This window comes from Dermochelys coriacea, chromosome 21, assembly GCF_009764565.3.
Source record: "Dermochelys coriacea isolate rDerCor1 chromosome 21, rDerCor1.pri.v4, whole genome shotgun sequence".
In the NCBI taxonomy this organism is placed as follows: Eukaryota; Metazoa; Chordata; order Testudines; family Dermochelyidae; genus Dermochelys; species Dermochelys coriacea.
The window spans coordinates 13,068,591-13,087,947 of NC_050088.1; the positions used below are offsets into that span (position 1 = coordinate 13,068,591).

Consider the following 19,357-nt stretch of genomic DNA (forward strand, 5'->3'; position numbering starts at 1 on the left):
GCCAGGTACATATGGTTTCTGGACAATGCAATTATTTTCATGCCGTGTCCATTTCTTGTCCAGCTGATCGTTAGGTCTTTCCATTTTCGCAGCTCCTTCAGGACTCTCCTGAGAAACAGAGCAATACTTTGCACGGATCTTCCTTCCAGGGATCTCAATGGGCTTCACAAGCATTAACTGATCTCCACAACAACCAGGCATGTTTATCCCCATTTTACAGAGAAGAAAACAGAGTCAGAGAAGAGGTGAAGTGACTTCCTCAAAGTCATGCTAAAGCTGGTGGTGGAGGAGTTGGTAAAGGAAATGTAGGATTTCTGGTGCCCCGGGCTCAGACAGGCAACCCGGCACCAGAGTGATGAGTGTGTCAGCACTTTGGTGGCAGGGACCATCTGTTTTTCCCTTGTGTTTGTACAGCACCTAGAACAGTGGGTCCTGTTTTGGAATAGTAATAGGGACTAATGCATAGGGCCAGGATAGAGGATGAGCTGGCTGGCTGCATACGCTCGTTATTATTTGTGTTAAAATAGTGCCAAGTCCAGGGTCCCATTGTGCATATACCTCGTGAGAGAGAGTCCCCCTTCTCAATGACCTTGCAAACTAAAGAGACAAGACAGACAAGGAAAGGAAGCAGACTTGCCCCAGGCATATCAGTAACTAAATTGGGAAAAGACCCTAGGTATGCTGCCCGCCCCCCCTGCCCTCCAGTGCCTTCATTATTGGACCAAACTACCCCACACCTTGATGGACTGTGTCTTTTTTGCCATCCCCACCAGACCCCCACATGGTTTTCCAAGTGAGTTTGAATCCACAGCAGTGTGCTGGCAGATGTGTCCTAGATGTCATCTATGTAGATGTGGGGGTTGTCCATGGATATAGATATGTGCAAATTTAGTATATGCATAGATAGGCCTTGTGCCGTGTACTGTAACAGTGTGTGTGTGCGCGCGCAATGTTTGAGGGGAGGTGTATCCTTTGCATGCACTGCTCATGCATTGTGGGTGTCGTTAATGTATGGATGAGTGCTCATACACACACACACACACACACACGCATGATGGGTCTTTGTGCAGTAAGTGTGTATGCACCTTGGATGAGTCTGTGTGCGCAATGTGTGTATGTACTGAATTTCAGCACAGCGAACACAGGAGCTGTAGCAATCCCAGCCATTTCGAGGGCATGCCCTGGGGGTGTGCATGTGGCGGGGGCGGGATTTAACACACTCCGGCACTATATTTTCAACAGCATTGACCTGATAATGTATCTGTTAATAGGAGAGTTTGAGAAATTACCCTGGATCCATAAACAACTTCAGGTCAAGTTCTCTTATCCCAACACAGCTCCAATCAAGCTTCTAGCTTCAGAGCCCTGTCACAAGGTGTGATTGCATTGCATTGCACAAGGTGTAATTGATTAGCCACAGCTGGCGAGCCTCTTGGTGACTCAGAAAGAACAGGAATACTTGTGGCACCTTAGAGACTAACAAATTTATTTGAGCATAAGCTTTTGTGAGCTGCAGCTCACTTCATCGGAGGACTCAGGGCACTGCTGATAGGCTAAGGAGGTTTTTATTGCTAAATCACGGATTCAAATCCAGCTTGGGTTAGCAGTAATAGCACGTTACACTCAGAGGGCTATTCAGTGAGCTGCGTGAAGCCATGTGTCTATGGTTTCACTCCAGTCCAGCCAACAGGTGTCACTGCCACCTCCATCCCTCTGTTCCTGTGAGCAGCAGAGGTGCCAAGGACTGAATGGGCACGAAGACCAAATGATACCTCCAGCCCAGAGCAGACGCACATTTAATTAAAGCTTGCACTGCCATTACTTGGGCCCTGCAGTTAAACGGACGAATCAGGCCTCAAGGCCATCAAGCTGGGACTGAAGATTATGTGAAAACCACTTAAACACCAAGGTCTTTAAATGCCATTTCAGGACTCTGGCAAACGCAGAGAAACCAATATTTATTTTTCGGAGAATCTGAATAAAACGGACCTGCTGCTGTTCCACGGACATTTCTCCTTAATTGGAAATGTTTCTTCTCGCTAGATCTCCAAAACATAGTGAAGGGAAGGTCTTTTTAAAAGGCTATTCCAGGCTGCAAACCAAAAAAACCAGCGCAACATGTACAGATTCCCCCTGAAAAAAAATTACACCTATTTTTTTTTGGGTGGAAAAGAAAAATAAATCCAATTGATTCCTCAACAGCTTGGTGCCTCTCCCCACAAAATCCCCGAGTCTTACTCTCTATTTCTGAAAAAAGAAAAGGAGTACTTGTGGCACCTTAGAGACTAACAAATTTATTAGAGCATAAGCTTTCGTGAGCTACAGCTCACTTCATCGGATGCATTTGGTGGAAAAAAAAGAGGGGAGATTTATATACACACACAGAGAACATGAAACAATGGGTTTATCCTACACACTGTAAGGAGAGTGATCACTTAAGATAGCCATCACCCGCAGCAGGGGGCGGAAAGGAGGAAAACCTTTCATGGTGACAAGCAAGGTAGGCTAATTCCAGCAGTTAGCAAGAATATCTGAGGACAGTGGGGGGTTGGGGTGGGGGGGAGAAATAACATGGGGAAATAGTTTTACTTTGTGTAATGACTCATCCATTCCCAGTCTCTATTCAAGCCTAAGTGAATTGTATCCAGTTTGCAAATTAATTCCAATTCAGCAGTCTCTCGTTGGAGTCTGTTTCTGAAGCTTTTTTGTTGAAGGATAGCCACTCTTAGGTCTGTGATCGAGTGACCAGAGAGATTGAAGTGTTCTCCAACTGGTTTTTGAATGTTATAATTCTTGACGTCTGATTTGTGTCCATTCATTCTTTTACGTAGAGACTGTCCAGTTTGGCCAATGTACATGGCAGAGGGGCATTGCTGGCACATGATGGCATATATCACATTGGTAGATGCGCAGGTGAACGAGCCTCTGATAGTGTGGCTGATGTGATTAGGCCCTATGATGGTGTCCCCTGAATAGATATGTGGACAGAGTTGGCAACGGGCTTTGTTGCAAGGATAGGTTCCTGGGTTAGTGGTTCTGTTGTGTGGTTGCTGGTGAGTATTTGCTTCAGATTGGGGGGCTGTCTGTAAGCAAGGACTGGCCTGTCTCCCAAGATCTGTGAGAGTGATGGGTCATCCTTCAGGATAGGTTGTAGATCCTTGATGATGCGTTGGAGAGGTTTTAGTTGGGGGCTGAAGGTGATGGCTAGTGGCGTTCTGTTATTTTCTTTGTTGGGCCTGTCCTGTAGTAGGTGACTTCTGGGTACTCTTCTGGCTCTGTCAATCTGTTTCTTCACTTCAGCAGGTGGGTATTGTAGTTGTAGGAATGCATGATAGAGATCTTGTAGGTGTTTGTCCCTTTGTGAAGGGTTGGAGCAAATGCAGTTATATTGTAGAGCTTGGCTGTAGACAATGGATCGTGTGGTATGATCTGGATGAAAGCTGGAGGCATGTAGGTAGGAATAGCGGTCAGTAGGTTTCCGATATAGGGTGGTGTTTATGTGACCATCGCTTATTAGCACCGTAGTGTCCAGGAAGTGGATCTCCTGTGTGGACTGGTCCAGGCTGAGGTTGATGGTGGGATGGAAATTGTTGAAATCCTGGTGGAATTCCTCAAGGGCTTCTTTTCCATGGGTCCAGATGATGAAGATGTCATCAATGTAGCGCAAGTAGAGTAGGGGCATTAGGGGACGAGAGCTGAGGAAGTGTTGTTCTAAGTCAGCCATAAAAACGTTGGCATACTGTGGGGCCATGCGGGTACCCATCGCAGTGCCGCTGATTTGAAGGTATACATTGTCCCCAAATGTGAAATAGTTATGGGTGAGGACAAATTAATTTAGGCTTGAATAGAGACTGGGAATGGATGAGTCATTACACAAAGTAAAACTATTTCCCCATGTTATTTCTCCACTCCACCCCACCCCCCACTGTTCCTCAGATGTTCTTGTTAACTGCTGGAAATAGCCTACCTTGCTTGTCACCATGAAAGGTTTTCCTCCTTTCCCCCCTGCTGCTGGTGATGGCTCATCTTAAGTGATCACTCTCCTTACAGTGTGTATGATAAACCCATTGTTTCATGTTCTCTGTGTGTGTGTATCAATCTCCCCTCTGTTTTTTCCACCAAATGCATCCGATGAAGTGAGCTGTAGGTCACGAAAGCTTATGCTCTAATAAATTTGTTAGTCTCTAAGGTGCCCCAAGTACTCCTTTTCTTTTTGCGAATCAGACTAACACGGCTGCTACTATGAAACCTCTCTATTTCTGGTTTCTGTTGCTGTAGAGGCAGGAAAGGCTGCACATTCGTCATGCTTTTTGCCAAGTTGCATAATGCCAATTTTAAAAATTGCAGAGCACAGCTACATGTCAGGTCTAATACACAGTAGATGAAACATTAGTAGCTTTGCTGATCATAAGTTTCTGAATCTGCTGAGGGTTTTCCATGCCACATGGAGCAACAGGCTCCTCTTTGGTGTTTGCAGGAGTCAAGTTTCAGGAGCTCGGTAGTTAGCTGCAGTGACAGCAAAGAACAGGCTCTTTGGGCTTCTAGATGTATCCAGTGCAGGGCTAGGCGACAGCTTTCAAGTTTCTCAGACCCAGTGTTTTCCATGAAAAGGGGGCGGCATGTCTGGATTCTATTCCTTGGTCTTCCCAACCTTGCTGTGTGGCCTTCGGCAAATCACTTAGGATTCACAGATGCCAAGGCCTGAAAGGACTAGGGTGATCAGCGCTGTCTGACCTCCTGCATAGCACAGGCCAGAGAATTTCACCTGCCACTTTCTGCAGCCAGCCCAATAACTTATGGTTTCACTGATGCAGATCTTTCAGAAACAGACATCTTATTTTGATTGAAAGATTTGAAGGGATGGAGAATCCACCACATTATCTCTCTGGAAGATGCCTAGCTACTTACTATGATGAAGCACCTGGTATTAAAACCTAAATAGGCTTTTGATCTTCACTGCCTCAGTTTCCCCATCTGCAAAACCTGAATACCAATATTGACCTATTGTCAGGCTAGAATTTGGGGCAGGAATCATTTTTCTGTTCTGCGCTGGTACAGCACCACACACAATGGGGGCTTGGCCCATGGCAGGAGCTCCAGTGTGCTATGGTAATACAAATAATAAGACATTGTAAAGTCTGTTGAGATACAACAATAGATGCCAGGGGAGAAGGACAAGGCATTATTAGTGCTATGAGCTACAGCCTTTTTTCTTTTCCCTTGGTTACATTCGAGGTGCTAACCTGGAATATTCTGTGACTCATAAACCTGTTAAAATTACCAGAATGGTTAGGTAAACGAATCCACTTAATTACAGAAATCGGACGCGTGCACTGCTATCGAATAGCTCCTTGACGAGCCTGGTTGAGATAAGTGGCAGATGACTCACAAGCACGGCACAGAGTTCAGGGCAAACCTGGCAGCAAGGTTGGAAATGGATGAAAACGCAGAGCTAGGTTCGCTTTCAGGCTATGTCCACATGAAGCATGCGCCCAGTGGTGAGCTGGAGCCGGTTCGCTAGAACCGGTTGTTAAGTTTAGAAGCCCTTTTAGAACCGGTTGTTCCGCAAGGGAGAACTGGTTCTAAAAGGGCTTCTAAATTTAACCGGCCAAAAGTGGCACCTTAGGCGCCGACTCCAAGGGTGCTCCAGCCCCGGAGCACCCAAGGGGAAAATTTGGTGGGTGCAGAGCACCCACTGGCAGCTCCCCGCCCCACCCCCGGCCCCAGGTCACCTCCGCGCCGCCTCCTCCCCTGGACGCGCCGCCCCGCTCTGCTTCTCCGACCCCCGGCTTCCCGCGAATCAGCTGTTGGCGTGGGAAGCGGGGGCAGGCTGAGGCTTCCCATTCAGGCCCAGGGAGGCGGAGGTGAGCTGGGGCGGGGGTGGGGGTGGAGTGCGAGGAGGGCTGCCTGCACTGCAGCAGGTAACCTGGGGCGGGGGCGCACAGGGGAACCGCTCCCCGCCCCAGCTCACCTCCATGGGCCTGAGCGCGAAGCCACCGCCTGCTTCTCAGCCCCCCACCTGCTTCCCGCACGAACAGCTGATTCGCGGGAAGGGGGGGGGTGGAGAAGCAGAGCGGGGTGGCGTGTTCAGGGGAGGAGGCAGAGCGGAGGTGAGGTGAGCTGGGGCCGGGTGGGGAGCTGCTGGTGGGTGCTCTGCACCCATCAAATTTTCCCCTTGGGTGCTCCAGCCCTGGAGCACCCAGGTAGTTGGCATCTAAGGTGCCACTTTTGATGTGATCAGTGGGGGAGCAGTCGCTCCCCCTGCTCCCCCCTAGCTACCCCCTGCCCCTAGGAGCCAGAGGGACCTGCAGGATGCTTCCTGGGAGCTGCCCCAGGTAAGCACTGCTGGGACTCCCCACCTCGCCTCCCAGCAGGTGCCTCTGGCTCTTAGGGGTGGGGTGGGCACCCACTATGGTGGCCCACGAGACCCTCCTGCCCGGTTCTGGGGGCAGTCAGGGGACAGGGGAGGGGCATGGTTGGGGCAGGGGTCCTGGGGGGGCATCAAGGAACACGGGGGGGTTGGATGGGGCAGGAGTCCCGGGGGGCAGGGGGGCAACAATCCTCTTGTGGGGTGAGGAGGGAACCAGTTGTTAAGATTTTGACAGCTCATCACTGTGTGCGCCCCTGGCATAGCCACACCAGCAAAGCGCTCCTGGTCCGGATGCGGTTATAACGAAACCACTCCCTACAAGCAGAACAGGTGATGCCAGTAAACACACACTAGGATTTGCTACCAGGATGATCTCGGTCAGGGATCACACCTCTCCCTGATCCACACAGAATCATAGGCCCTAAGGGATCGCAAGAGGTCATCTAATGCAGTTCCCTGCACTCATGGCAGGGCTAAGGATTATAGCTGTGCTGGCATTAGACTGTAGTGTAAACACAGTCTTGGCCTCCACTGTTGCTCCAAATTTGGTAACAGGCGTGTGGGGGAGGTGGGGAAGGTACCATATCAGAAATGGTTATTTAGCACGTAGCAGCCCTGATATAAATCTGTCGGTGATCTGCTGCCTAAATGAAACAGCTGAACAGTTTGCTCCCAGCACAAGTCCCCGCTTTTAATTTTTTTGTTTTTAATGATCCACAAACAAGCTTGGGGCGGGGAGCGGGGGGGGAGGATGAGAGACAACCACGACTTTTCTAGTCTCTGCCCTGTGCTAACTAGGGATCGGAAAAACCCACGTTTTCTGTCTTCTGATATAAGAGGGAGGTTTTTCTACACACTCCTGTGAGCTTGTTAAACTTGGCAGGGAAATCAGGCCATTCACACACAGATCTCAATACTGAGGGAGGTTGGTATCATTAGCCCCCCTTGTACAGATGGGGAAACTGAGGCAAAGAAGGGAAGCCATTACCGAACAGGTCCCTAGTAAAGCTGGGATTAGAACCAAGGTCTCCTGACTGCATGTCTAGTGTGGATCATGGTGCCTCCAAAAATACAGCCGGAACAAAGAGCCCAGCTGTTGAGTAGTTCCTTACCCCTCAAGCTGTCCCACTGAAATAGACTTGCTCAGCTCTGCTTTTCTAGTGATAGAGGAGATTGGTCTCTTTAAGGGTCCCAGGGCTTTAATTGCCTCCATCAAAGGGCCCGAAGGCTGGGCTCTGATCCCCTTCCTCCAATGGGGAGTCCAACTGTGACATTTCCCAATCATCAATAGTTTTCTTCTCCCCTCTCCTGCCCCCCAATTTTTCAAAGTAGAGATTTGCTGAAATGGACCCTTCTCTGCAAACAGTGTCCTTTTTGACCAACCAGCATTTCCCCCCCAACTACAAGACATTTCAGCGGAGAATTCCTGACTGGTCCTACTATGGAATAAGGTGCTACCTAGCATGAGCAAGAGGCTCCTAGCCTGGCCCCACAGTGGCTGACGCAGAGCAAGGGTTAAGCCGTAGCCAATCATGGAGCAAGTGTGCAGGACACAGCACGCGCAGGACACCTGGCCCCATCAGCACATGCACAATGGCCTGTATAGCAGGTCTCCACTGCAGCTGGGAGACTCACTCCCAGCTGGGGTTGTGGATGTCCCAGCTTGGGCTCTCGGCTTCAGAGCCAAGCTCCCCCCCCCCGAGCCAGAACGCCCACACTGCTATTTTAAGTGCGCTAGCTCAAGTCTACTTGGGCTAGGACATTCGCTTCCTGCTGCAGGTAGACATACCTTATGGGGGAGGCACAACTGCTTCCCTGTTTCTCCTCCCTACGGCTCTCCCTCCCCCATGCGTCCTTAATGACTAGCTCCCCTGACACAGCCAGCTGCTAAAGCCTCCTGCCCCCGTGCTTCATTGCTCTGAAGTTGCACAGGGCTAGGATTACCATTAACCTTAACGATCCAGTTGTTGGTTAGACAAACGGGCACAGGCAGCAAGACGGAGACAGCTTAAATCACCAACACTGGGGGTGGGGGGTGGCTAAGGAGATGGGAAATAGAAGTTACACCGCCACCCTCTACGTTGTGGTAATTTAAAAAAAAAAATAAGATGAGACTCCATCACCCAACTCAATGACCCTTTATGGTCCACCCACTCACTTGCACTCATGGCTGTTCTGGGAGCCATTTGATGGAGAGGCTGATGCATGTTGAACATCCTTGCCCTGTTTTATTTAGGTTGTACTTAAGGGTTTGAGGAAAGCAGCAAATCTGCACCCAGGGTTTTCCCAAATGCACGTGGGAGAGAACAGATTTTTTTCCCTTACAGAAAAATTAACATGCCCAGCAAAACAGGTGGCTAGCGCAAAGACAGTCCACTCAGCTGGAGGCTAGCAATTCCCAGTTAGATTCTCCTCTCCTGGCACTCAGTTGTCAATGTCAACTTTCAGGGGAAGGGCAGAGTGGAGATGCAACATCATGTTGTGTATGGGAGGGAAGGGTGTCAGAGCAGAGACCAGTGAAGGACAATGAAATGACAGAGAGGTCCATATGCTGTTAGAGAATGGAAGGTATAGGAGATTGGGAGTGTTACTCATCATGCTTATAAAGTTTAGGTTTTCAAATTATCCCCAAAAGTTTAGGGTTATTTACTGATCTATTGCACATTCAATTCTTCATGAGAATGTTCATTACGTTTGGGCTTTCCCCAAACATCCTGACCTTAGGGATCTCTGAATTCACCAGAAGGGACCTTATGATCTTCTCCTCTGACCTCCTGCATAACACAGGCGAGAGATCCTCACCCCAAAATCCCTACCCTGGTTAAACAGCTACAGATCTTGTAGACACCAACACATCTTTATTCAGGACAGTACTTAAGCACATGCTTAAAAAAAAGTTAAGAACATGCTTAAGTGCTTTCTGAAAGAGAGGCCTGTAAACGGTTTACTGCCTCCTGAGCATCCCTTTGCAGTGACTCTGCAGCACCCTGCCTCAGTTTCCCCTCTCACAGGGCTCCTCAAAAATTCCACCCCATCTATATCATTTTAAAACATTCCCCTTCTGGAAGTGGCAGGGGGCAATTAATGTAGTCCATAAACACACTGGCCCTCCAGGCCCCAATCCTTCCCCCAAACCCAGGGAGCCCATAGCCATCTCTCCAGTGCAAAGCAGCACTTCACACACCCACTGGCCCCTTCAGACACCAGCCCTCCTTTCCTGTTATAATCCAAACAGTCCCAATCCTTGCAACACTCACCTGCAGCTTCCAGCTGACCTGTGGCTGGCTCAAACTCCTCCACCTGCCCTCCCACTCACCTTCGCAGGCCTCTCCCTTATATCCCTGAGTCTGGTCAGTCAGTCACATGACTTTCCTGCCACATGACCAAAATCATTTGCCCCACCTGGGGAAGTGCGCTGATCTCTCCACAGGTAGGGCGCTGAGGCCCTTAAGGGCCCAAGGATGGGAGAATCCACCCCACTCCATAGTAAACTGTTCCAGTGGTCAGTTCCCCTCCCCGCCCCCTGTTAAAAATATGCAGCTGGTGCCCAGTTTGAAAGACACCTGGCTCATGTGAGTGTTTGTGAATAAGAGGCTGATCAGCAGGCTTCTTTACCAAGGAAGCTGTCTCGGTTCTATTCGCCCAGCCCCAAGGGGTAGCACTGGTTTCTAATAGGGCCACGGAAGCACCCGATCCCAAGCCACTGCTTGGGCAAACTGTTGCAAAGTTGCAAAGCATTGGAGGGTTTTGCTATGCTAATTGCCATCAGTGCTGTTAGTTAGTGAGGCTGGTTTCCCAGCAACACATATAGGTGCTAACTGAGGTCAGCCTAATTGGTTTAAAAATGGGTTTGTTGCCAAGAAGCTGCATGGAGGCATTTTATAAACAGAGCGGCTGATGGCAGTGGGCACCCTGATGGTCTCTTCCCATGCAAAATGGCATCAGAGGTTCCACCTTACCCACGTGCAAATACTCACCGCCCAGTGATGCGCCTGCATGATCACACCCGTGCATTGAATGGGGAACAGAAATGCATCGTCACGCAGACATGCACATGAACTTGACAACGCACATGGGGGGGGAAGCTGCATTAACTCACGTACTCCTATACATCTGGTCAATTACTCACATTCTTGCAACACCCTCACGCACAAAGACACAGAAACATATGTACTCACACGCACACCCTCGTACACTCATCCATGCATATATACACCGGCACACTCACAAATAACTCATGCACCATACACTGCGCACTCACTTATCATGAAAAACACATTGATGATGTTTGCACATCCATGACACAGCCCATTAACTCACGCACACACACTCCTAAATGAATTATATACACGTTCTCCCACATGCATAGCACTCAGATCAAAACAGACTTATGAAGGTATCACTTCTGCATCACGTATGCAGTGTGACGGGGCAAGGCCAGATGGCTATGGAAGGGTAGTAGGAGATAGATATATTAGCTCCAGGCTAAACAAATCCCTGGTACTAGGATAAGTGAAATGCAAGCTGCTCCACGTCAATTAAGACACCTGGGGCCAATTAAGAACTTTCCAGAAGGCAGGGAGAAGGCTAGGTTGATTGGGACACCTGAAGCCAATCAGGGCCTGGCTGAAACTAGTTAAAAGCCTCCCAGCCAGTCAGGTGGGTGGGCATGTCAGGAGCTGTGGGAGGAAGTTGTGCTGTTGGAGAGGCTGAGTAGTACACACCATATCAGGCACAAGGAAGGAGGCCCTGAGGAAGGGTGAAGTGGAGCTTGAGGAAGTGAGGGCTGCTGTGGGAGAAACAGCCCAGGGAATTGTACATGTCATGTTTCTAAAAGGTCAGTTACCATAGCTGATACTATTAGGGTCCCTGGGTTGGAGCCTGGAGTAGAGGGTGGGCCTGGGCTCCCCCCCAACTTTTGCCCCCTGATTAATCACTGAGACTGGGAGACAACAGAGACTGTGCAAGGAAGGATAACTTCTCCTCATATCCCTCGCTAGCTTATGATGAAAATGGCTCAGTAGACTGTGACCCTTGTCTCTAGAGAAAGAAGGGTTACGTGGAGGATCACAGTGAGCCTCTGAGGCTAGCAAAATCTGCCAGGAAACGCGGGACCCACGGAGGCAAGGACAGAGCTTTGTCACAGCACGTACACACATACAGACATAATCTTACATAGATTACACGTACATTACACATACATAGATGGCTGCTTGGTGCACTAGGCTGATGCAGGACAATGAGTGTGTTAATACTGCACAGTTACCTAGGCTCTTACCCCACTTTTAACCTTACCCTCCCTACCTTCCACACAGAACAACCTCTAATCAGGGTTTGGAGGTGTTTGAGCCTGTGGAAAGTTACCCAGATGGGAGTGTGGGTTAGAATCCAGGCTCTGCTTTAACTCGAGTGGAAGCCTGCCCACTTTGCAATGAAGACACAGGCAAATCACTTGAGTTCTAATAGTCCTCCAATTCCTTCCCACAATTCCCCCAAAGGACAGAAATTCTCTCGCAATTGACTGGGAAAGAATCTTGGAGCATTTCAGCCCAAAGAACCAAGGGATATGCCCAGACAGATATGGGTGGATGCAGAAACAGCAAGGACACAGTAGGCAGGACTTAGCAGCGGAGATGCCAGGCTAAACTAACCAGATTAACTGTGTAGTATAGACACAGGCTGTCAGTGGGAGTTAGATGGCAGGACAGACTGCAAACGAGTACACAGGTGCTAGGTTAGGGGTCTGACTGCCACACCTGCTGCCCAACTACAGACTCGAGGGGATGTGGTCTGCACATCTCATGGCATTGCCAGGCCCTGAAGCCCTCCAGACACATGAGGCAAAATTTACCCTAATACAAAGGGCCAGCACTAGTGCTAAATTTTACCCATAATCTGGTTGGCTGGTGGGGATGCCCACTGCTCCTCTTGAAGAAGTAGTAAGATGCTTATGAATCAATGTCCTAACATATAAAGTACTAGATGGGGTACTACAGACCACCAAATCACACTAGGGAACAGGATGACTGGCTCCTTGCACAACTATCTATAATGTGTACGGATAAAAAACAAACAAACAACTGTGATCATGGAGGACTTCAATTTGAGAGACACATGCCGGAGGTCTCATGCTGCCAGTACTAAAACACCCTTGGAATTCGTGAACACTATAGATGATAATTTCCCAACTCAAAATGTTTCAGCCAACACAATCCTGGGCAAGATAATGGAGCAGCTGATATGTATTAATAAAGAATTAAGAGGGTAATGTAATTAATGCAAATCAACAAAGGTTTATGGAAAATAGATCTTGTCAAACTGGAATGGGTTACCTAGGGAGGTGGTGGAATCTCCTTCCTTAGAGGTTTTTAAGGTCAGGCTTGACAAAGCCCTGGTTGGGATGATTTAGTTGGTGTTGGCCCTGCTTTGAGCAGGGGGTGGGACTAGATGACCTCCTGAGATCCCTTCCAACCATGATATTCTATGATTCTATGAAACTAACTTGATATCTTTTTTTGAGATCACAAGCTTGGTTGATAAAGATAGTAGTGTTAACATAGTATACTTAGACTTCTGTAAGGAATTTGACTTGGTACTGCATGACATTTTGCTTAAAAACTAGAACCCTATAAAATTAGCTTGGCACACATTAAATGGATTAAAAACTTGCTGAGAGGTCTCAAAATGTAACTGTAAATGGGGAATCACCATTGAGCGGGTATGTTTCCAGTAGAATCCCACAGGGACTGGTTCTTGGCCCTATGCTATTTCAAATTTTTATCAGTGAGCTGGAAGAAAACATAAAATCACCAGTGAAAAAGATTGTAGGTGACAAAAAATTGAGAGAGTGGTAAATGATGAAGAGGATAGATTACTGACACAGAGCGATATGGATCGCTTGGTTAACTGGGCATAAGCAAACAACACATTTTAATGTGGCTAAATATAAATGTGCTCATCTAGGAACAAAGAATGTAAGCCATACTTAGAGGATGGGGAACAGAGACTCTGAAAAAGATTTGGGGTCATGGTGGATAATCAGCCAAACATGAGCTTCCAGTGTGATGCTGTGGACAAAATGGCTAATGCGATCCTGGGATGCATAAACAGGGGACTCTCAAGTAGGAACTGAGAGGTTATTTTACCTCTGTATTTAGTACTGGTGAGATGGCTGCTAGGATATTGTGTCCTTTTCTGGTACCCACAATTCAAGAAGGATGTTGATAAACTGGAGAGGATTCAGAGAAGAGCCATGAGAATGATGAAAGGATTAGAAAACCTGCCTTCTAGCGAGAGACTCAAGGAGCTCAATCTATGTAGTTTAACAAAGAAAAGGTTAAGGGGTGACTTGATTGCAGTCTACAAGCACTTACAGAGGGGACCAAATATTTAATAATGGACTCTTCAATCTAGCGGAGAAAGCTTTAACACTATCCGATGGCTGGAAGCAGAGGCTAGACAAATTCAGACTGGAAATAAGGCATAGATTTTTAAATAGTGAGAGTAATTAACCATTACCAAGGGTCGTGGTGGATTCGGCATCACTGGCAATTTTAAAATCAAGATTGGATGTTTTTTGTAAAAGATCGGCTCTGAGAATTATTGTGGGGAAGTTCTCTGGCCTGTACTCTAGAGGGAGTCAGACAAGGTGATCACAACAGTCCCTTTGGGCCTTACAATCTAAGGTGCTGGCGGGATGAGTTCTGGACCTAACACCAGGGTGTACCTTCCAGAGCCCTGTGTGTAGCTCAGCAAAAGGGCAGGATGTGCACCCACACACAGGGTACACGCAAAGAGAAACATGCACACAGACATGCCGAAATGGACACGCGCAGCCATGTTTCAGGATAGTGACAAGTGATTCCCCCACTTCTGCTGCTGAGACGGTTTCAAACACCTCATCTATATGGACAAGGGATTGGGGTCATGCCCTCTGAAGGGAAAAGAGGGGGAAATGCTTCATCTGTGTAAGGACGGGCTTGCCCTTCTCAGAACCAAAGAAGACGCATACATGGAAGAAGGGTACTATGGGAAGGAGAATTATATTCTCCAACTTCCTGACATAAACCATCCTCAGTCTGCAACATGTCTACTGGAACCAGGACCAAATCCTGTCTATGGCCGATATCTGCATTATATTTCCAGCCAAACGCCAATGTCCTGACTTCCAGAGCTTGTAATAACATAAGTACCTGTCCCCAAATTTGACGGAAGTCTCTCAGGGAGCTGGGCTCAGAACCAAAGTACTCTGAATTTGGAGCATTGCCAGGATGTCCAGTACCAGTACAAATAGCCACAATGGGAGATTAATTAGGGCCTGAGCATTCACAGCTCCCATTAACTTCGTCTAGGACAGAGCGCTCAGCACCTCTGACAATCAAACTAGAAGGTTCTAATATTTGGATACAAAGCTCCTTCTAAGCATATCTAATCCTGTCTCTCTCAGCTCTGGTCCAAAGAAACCTCTTTAAATAACAATGCGTGAAACAAAGGCCACAGTTAATAGAAACAATCACTAGTCTCCAGGCTAAATGTGTTTCATGAAGCATGTTGAGAAACGACCACCTCACCCCTCAGAGACCTATCATTTATCACATCACACAAATGATGTGATACTGGACATCACATCTCCAAATGAGCATCTTCCCCAGTTCTCAGCCTAAGTCATCTGATAGCAAGTTCTGACCGAACCTCAATCAGGAGGTTTAGACGTTTTGGGGGGACATTAAAGGAATGTGTCGGTCCATATATTTTCATGCACCACAAACGAGTGGTTACATTGATTCTCAGAGCTAAGTAGGACCAGGCTGGGTCAGTACTTGGATGAGAGATCTCTGGCAACAAATGCAGATGCTATAGGAAATAGCATTGGTAATCCAGTAAGGTGGGTGCACTTTGCTTGGACTTGTTAGTGAACCAGTGTCCCAGCATGGTGTTAGGGGATACTGTGCTCTGACCACATGTCATCATGAAAAATCCCATGGAGGTTTTCACCAGAGAAGGGATGCCAGTGCCAGCGTCCTGGCTAATGTGGGTAATTGCATCCCATCCACTTACATTTCCCAGTTGCTCCAGCTGGTTACAGTAATCTCTCCCACTTTCAGTTTTTGAGCACTTTTGGAGTGTTGCTCAGGCTATTCTATTGCCACATCCCACTCCAGAGGTGGTGGCTGAGGGTGATGGCAAGTTACCCCGTATGCATAGAATTCATACCTTTGTAAAGCCCCTTGTGTTTGCAAAAGGAACCATATAATCAATCAGCAATCATGACTTTATAAAAGATAGCTCAAGAGCCCATTGTAACACGCACTGAAACTTCCTGTTCAGATCCCACTCAACCCTCTACAATTGACTTGTGCAGTTTAAAAGAGAAAAGGTCAGATCCTGAGCTGGTCTACTTCCAGTTTATGCCAGCAGAGTCTCTGTCTAAAGAGGTTTCCCTGTAAAGGGAAAAGCCCAGTGTTAATTCTTCCTTGTTTTCCCCAACCTGTTTCCCCATCTGGTCTGAAAGTTTACACATCAGAGATGGTTGGCATTTTCTAATCAAAATATTTTTGAATGAAAAAAATATGGCTTCAGGTCCAAAATAAAAAGTTTGCAGAAATTTTTCATTTAGGTAAAAAAACCCTCAAAACCAATTTTTGGGGGGTGAATTGTTGTATTTTTAACCCAAACCCCCCAATGTTATTTTTTTCATCAAAAATATTTCTATTTGGTCTAGTAAACATTGTTGGGTATTTTCGGCTTACAAAAGTCAAATTTTTTAAAAACTAATTTTGAACACTGAAAAAAAAACCCCTGTTTAGTTTTGCTTTTTCACTAAAAAAAAAGGCAGGAAAATGTTTATTATAAAAATGTTTCAACGTTTCCCATGAAAAGTAATTAACATTTTTCTTCCAGCTCTCCCAAAAATCTGAAAATCCTAATGTCTCCGAGTTTCTAATTCCTTCCTTTATCTGATAAAGCCCGAAGCTTCATATGTTATAAATTCCATCTCCTCTATGCTGCCCCAATTTCCTAGCTGACCCAAAACCTGATCCAAAGCCCAGTGAAATCAGTGGACTTCAGATCTGGCTCCTAATCTCCACTTTAGTGAAGAACAACAGAGGGCCCTTCCACGGCAGAGTCACACAGAAGGCTCCAGCTCACGTCTCTGCTGGAGGAGCTAGAGAGTTTTGGTCAAGCAATGTTGCTTCTCGCTACATCACAACAATGGGCTGGCAGTGATGCCCAGTCCCGCGTAGTGTTGGATTAGCCAGTAGCTTTGATGGCAAAGTGAGGATGGAATTGGCAAAGCTATTCAGGGCTCTCTGCATTGCCAGAGAGAGACTGGACCCGGCGCAGTAACACAGCACTGGATCCACATTGACCATGGGAAAGGCAGTGCTGCTCCAAAGCTCCTCAGAGCTGGATCAGCCATTGCCACAGCAAGGGAAACAGGAGTAAGATGTGTCAGATGGCAGCCCCTCTTCTGGCTCCTCCGGAACCTTGTATTCAGGTTCTGGCTGCACTTTTCCCTGCGTTCCCTGATCTACGCACAAAGTCATGGGATTGGGACCTCCTTGTCAACCTCCTCCTGGCGCTGGCCAAGATGGTCTCCATCGCTGCAGGAGGAGGAAGCTGGGCTGGGAGAGGGGTGTGGTGTGCTCTGCAACTGTGGGACCTATTTCCAATCCCTCATTCAATCACACCTCCGGGCAGCGTTCCTTTGGGCAGTGACTGCCTTGTGGCTTTGAGGAGCAGTGGGTGCTATCCGAGGTTGTCCCGATCTGGTTCCTTGACTTTCAACCGTTGACCTCGCTCCCGTTCCTGTTTTTTTTCCTTCGTTGTCCCACACACTCCCTTGTAGTGTGAGCATAGCGGCTACTCTCCCATTAGCTCTGGGGCCTTGACCCACCTGTCCCAGGTCTGCGAATAGTACAAGGGGAACTGGAACGAGTTATTTATTCTTGCCATAAGAGAACACTGAAACTAGACTCTTGCCATTGTATTAGCCATTCAGACTGCAAGAGAGACTGGCACTGGTGGAGTGGCTCATGGCTCCCCAGCCCTGGGCACTGTTTAGTGCTGGCTCACCCCGTCTTTAATGCTACATGACACAATGGCATGGCAGCCAACGTTCTTGGCTCACACCGAGGAATGAATGGAGATCCCTACAGCTTGAGCTAAACTGCCTGGGTCCATTGCTTGGGCCACAAGAGACTCATCTCCTCTGTAGATTGGGCACAGAGGGGAATGTGTAATACACACTGACCTGCCTACTGGGTTAGAACTAGCAGAGGACCTAAGCACCGGATTTAGATGTTACCAATAAGGCAGCATTAATCCAGCTCTCAGGCTGGATCATGTTATACCATCAAAGAGAGAGAGAAAGAGGGGAATAGGCCATGATGCCTCAGTGGCAGATTTAAAGAACAAAGCCACTGTTTAGAGCTTCTGAGTTCTAAACGCAGCAAGAAAGCCCAGCAGATCACTTTATGCAGCTCATTAAATAGGAAAGAGAAAAATCCTGATTTGATTTATTTTCCAAGTTTTCAGTTAAGCTCTTTGCAGAATTTGTTTATGAAACAACAACATACAAAGTGATCATCTGATGGACGGGAGGAGCTAGGACCCAGTGCGAAACCACCAGACCTGCATGAACCCACTTGAGTCAATCCCTTTGGGCTACTCAGTCAGAACTCTCAGTAACTCCACTGGCCGGATCCTTGGCTGGTGTAAATTAGGGTAACTGGAGCTAGTTGGAAAAGGTCAGTTGTTTTTTGCTGGAAATTAAAAAAAAAGTTTCAAAATTTCTCTTGAACATTTTTTGTTTTATCATTGAAAAATTGAAATTGCCCAACATTTCAGTTTTCAGAAACAATTTTTGGTAACGATGTAAGGATTTTGAAACCCATACATTCAAAATGCTTATTGAAAACCAAATATTTTCACCAAAAAATGTTCCAATTTTGATTTCTGTTTTTTCAATTGCAAAACCTGAACATTTTGATCAAACCCTGCCCTAGCATCACTTTTGCGCTCAAAAACATTTTGACCAGCTCTAGCTGGAACTCCATGGACTTCAGTAGAGTTTCTCCGGTTTACACCAGCTGAGGACCTAGCTAGGTGAGTGGCATCAGAAGTGGATGAACAAGGTAGGGGCGGAGCTGGAGGGTAAGGAAGCTGGCACAAAAGTCAGCAGCTGCAAAGAGAAGAGAAGATACTGGTGGCAAGGTAGTTTCACAGGCAGATAGTCTAGCTGGATGGGAGGCAGATAGATACAGCAGACCTGATTCTCTAGGCAAAGTGAGCATAAAGCACTATTATGCTGAATTGGTAGCTTATTACACACATTTTGCACAGGTGTAAATGATTAGACAAGGTGTAGGGAAGAACCAGTGGTTCTAGGTAATGCTGTGGCTAGCGAAGCAGCTAGGTGTGGATGGGGAAGAAGGACACCAAGAATACAGGTGAGGATGTACTGGTAAGAGAAGCCCAAAGGGGATTCCAGTTAGCACAGGAAGACAAGGGTAGAGGGAGATGGAGTAGATGGGAAGGAAATAATTCTAGTGGTCTCCTGGGGATAGATGTGAAAGAGGGAAAATGTCACATGGGACAATGGAAATGGATCACACAGTGCACTGGACAAGCCCTTTGTAAGAACAGCACATGCCTGTGGAGTGGGGTGAAGGGATGAGCCCGAGGAAGCCAAAGTTCAGGGCAAGGTGGCACTTTATGGGCAACCTCCACTCTAGCATTCACTTCTAAACAGCCTCTCTCATGTGGTGGTGGTGGTGTTTCACCCCAGAGGTGCAGTGTGGGTGTACGCCTAGCGTCACTCAGGGACAGCACGGGCGGGAGAAGGGCAGGGAGTACAGTATTCTGAGAAAAGAAGCATTTTGCTTTCGAAGGGCGGTTATTGGGGGGCTAATGGAGAAGTGACTGGGGAAGGCCCTTACCCCCCACCCCACTACCATGGTTGGAAATCAGCTTTACGCCTCCATA

At 47.5% G+C, this 19,357-nt stretch overlaps 1 protein-coding gene across 3 annotated transcripts in view; it reads right to left on the reverse strand.

Annotated features, from left to right (window-relative positions):
* KCNC4 (potassium voltage-gated channel subfamily C member 4) overlaps window positions 1-19,357 on the reverse strand; it is a 54,360-nt gene that overhangs the window by 14,863 nt on the left and 20,140 nt on the right. The window contains exon 4 of one of the 3 annotated variants that reach the window (XM_043500481.1): window positions 17,849-18,135. The exons of the other annotated variants lie outside the window; for them this stretch is intronic. The gene's annotated coding sequence lies outside the window, so the exon portion shown is untranslated. Of the gene's footprint in view, window positions 1-17,848; window positions 18,136-19,357 lie in introns of those variants that run through there. 3 annotated transcript variants of the gene reach the window in all.